The sequence below is a fragment of the Vicia villosa genome, unplaced genomic scaffold (genome assembly GCF_029867415.1).
Source record: "Vicia villosa cultivar HV-30 ecotype Madison, WI unplaced genomic scaffold, Vvil1.0 ctg.001416F_1_1, whole genome shotgun sequence".
Lineage (NCBI taxonomy): Eukaryota > Viridiplantae > Streptophyta > Magnoliopsida > Fabales > Fabaceae > Vicia > Vicia villosa.
Genome location: NW_026705610.1, coordinates 174530 through 177466, shown reverse-complemented (window position 1 = coordinate 177466; position 2937 = coordinate 174530). Strand labels below are relative to the sequence as shown.

At 38.1% G+C, this 2937-nt stretch overlaps 1 non-coding gene across 1 annotated transcript; it reads right to left on the bottom strand.

Moving 5' to 3' along the window:
* Positions 1–2526: 2526 nt before the first annotated feature.
* Positions 2527–2633, bottom strand: LOC131635055 (small nucleolar RNA R71). Its single transcript, XR_009293705.1, has one exon. It is a non-coding gene; the product is annotated as a small nucleolar RNA R71 (small nucleolar RNA).
* Between the last annotated feature and the right edge of the window lie 304 nt (positions 2634–2937).

Here is a 2937-nt window from a genome sequence, read left to right as displayed (position 1 = left end):
GAAGTACCTAAATGGAGTCTCTGCTGTGTCTACAAAGGTATGAATAGAAACTTAAAGGAATCCCTTCTGTGATAAACTTTGTGCTTTCCTGAATGAAACTTCACCCTTTCTGTAGATTAGGAGAGAGCGATGATATTGTTCTCTGGTGTTGGTGTTGAAACTCTGTATGCAGGGAGGGGTTCAGCTCAAATATCTCAGAGTTCAATGTGAAACTCTGAGTATTTCTATGTGTATTCTTGAGCTTTAAGTATTAGGTTAGGTTTTTGTTGAAGTGAAGATGGGGGCTGCCGAATGGGATCCCTCTTCTTAATGAAACAGTCAAATATATAGTGCTTAGGTTTGGGGATAATTCTAGGGTTGGATGGATGTTTGTTCAGGTTTGGAAACAAATCTGGAAAAAATGCAGTACTCCTTCAAAAGGCAGTGTTTTGCTTTTTGCCATTTTCATGCTATTTGTCTGATTCTCCCCATGTGCTTTTGCTTCCCCTTCATGAAATTTGAATTTTCCTTTTTGTTTTGTCCTTCTATACGCTCCACACTTTCTCCTAATTTTTGTGTGTTTCTTGAATTGGTGCTGCAAAAAGAACTTAATGGGCCTGTTTCTTTTTGTGTTCTGTTTGTGTAGGTCCTCATGCCATATGGAACAAGGCCTTTGGAAGCATATATGAAAAATGTTTTGGAGAATGGAAATTTTGAGGACCAAGATTGAAGCATAAATTCAGAACCGCTTTTTTTATTTTACGTGACAATTTGTGCAATTCAGTTGTAATCTCTCAAATCAAATGATCAAGGATTAGAATAAGTCTTGTAATGTTCAAGTGAGGCTGGAATGAAAATTCTATATTTTTGTATGACTTAATATTAATTATAGGTGAATGAAACATGTCATTGGAAATTTGAATGAATTTGGCCTTATGAGTTTTCGTTTATGGCTTTAGGACCTTGCATTTGAAAGATAAATATTCTTTACAATTTTAAAGATATTATCTTGTAATCTTGTCTAAAATTACATGAACTGTCTTTTAAATCATTGAATCAAGCATTTGCAAATTTAACACTTAATCTTATACTTTTAATGCAAAAAGAAATAGATGAATTAATCTTTATTCGATGAACATACTCATAAAATCCTAAATTGCACGCGGGCCATTGCTTAAGAGAAAAGAACCAGATGAATTTGTTTTGTTTGGTGAGAAAGTCCACCGTGAAACCCTAAATTGCACAAATGTCATTTATTTGAAATCATATTTTAGTGAATAAATGAATGATATGCAAATGGTCTAACGGAACAAAATGCATGGGTCAAAAATTGGGGTACGACAATTTATTTTCAAAAATTGTTTTTACACTCGAGCGGGATGGCGAAAGCGTACGTTAGGGTTATTAGCTTGCTCCGAGTCAACAGAGCGAAAGTTTGAGATTAGGAGATTTAGGTAGATAACAACCTCGTAAAATAGGCATTTTATTAATTACATTGTTTCCAAAAAGCTCTTCTAAAATCTAATGGGATGGCGAAAGCGTACATTAGGATTAGGATAGTAGTCTGAATCAACAGAGCGAAAGTTTGAGACGAGGATTTTTAATCAATGGAATTAGTAAAGATTTTTAATTTAATTATGCAAAAGCCAATGGACCTTCGGATTACCTTTAGTTAAACGAAATACATACTGATACCTGTCTTTTATTATTATTCTTTATTTTCTCACAATCACTTTCCCTTAGGAACAATCGAAATTTTAGTACTCCTAGCTTTACATAGTAACCTTAGATAACGGTAGATCGATTCATAGTCCCTGTGGATTCGATATCTTTTAAAACTACACGACACGACTGTGCACTTGCAGTTATCAGATTTATAGACACGTAAAGTCGCGATCAAGTTTTTGGCGCCGTTGCCAGGGACTATTTTAGTCGATATCGTAACTCACTGTTACACCGTAGAGACTAGGACTATTCTTCCCTTTCTTTCTGAACGATTGTATGCCAAATACTCGTTCACAAGGAGGAGGTTTAATACAACGAATTAACGAGATCGAACGTTTCATTAACGTCAAACGTCGAGCTCGCAATCTTCCCGAAGTAGCAGAAATTCCGATTAATCAGGAATTGATTTTTACTGATCAAATCAATCAAATCACCCCGAAGTTAGAGATGGCTGCTATTCGTCCTCTTAGAGACTATGCCGCTCCTTCGCGCGCTGAACCGCATTCAAGTATCGCACCACCTGCGATTGAGGCGAACAATTTCGAACTGAAACCTTCACTGGTCCAAGCTGTTCAACAGAATCAATTCTCTAGAAGCCCTGTAGACGACCCCAATCTCCATTTATCCGTGTTCGTGCAATACGCCGACACTATCAAAGCCAACAACGTTAGTTCCGAAGCTATTCGATTACGCCTTTTCCCTTTCTCCTTGAGAGATAGAGCGAGAGCGTGGCTTCAATCCCTGCCTTCCAATTCCATAACTAAGTGGGACGAATTGAAGAGAGTATTCTTAGCGAGATACTTTCCGCCTAGCAAAACTGCTATGCTTAGAGGTCAAATCAACGGATTTACCCAGAAAGATAACGAATCGCTCTTCGAAGCTTGGGAACGTTACAAGGACATGCTTAGAATATGCCCTCATCATGGACTCGAACCATGGCTGATCATCCATACTTTCTATGGTGGTCTCTTATATAACACTAAAATGACTATAGATGCCGCTGCTGGCGGAGCATTAATGGACAAACCCCATGATGAAGCATACAAACTCATAGAGAACATGGCACAAAACCATTACCAATGGGGTGGAGAACGAGCCGCTCTAGAGAAAGCCCAAACCAAAGGAGGAATGTACGAAATAAGTGGTATAGACCGCGTTAACGCTAAAGTAGGCGCTTTAACTCAAAAGATCGAGAACTTAACCATCACTCCTTCAGCCACCGCTGCCGCTGTA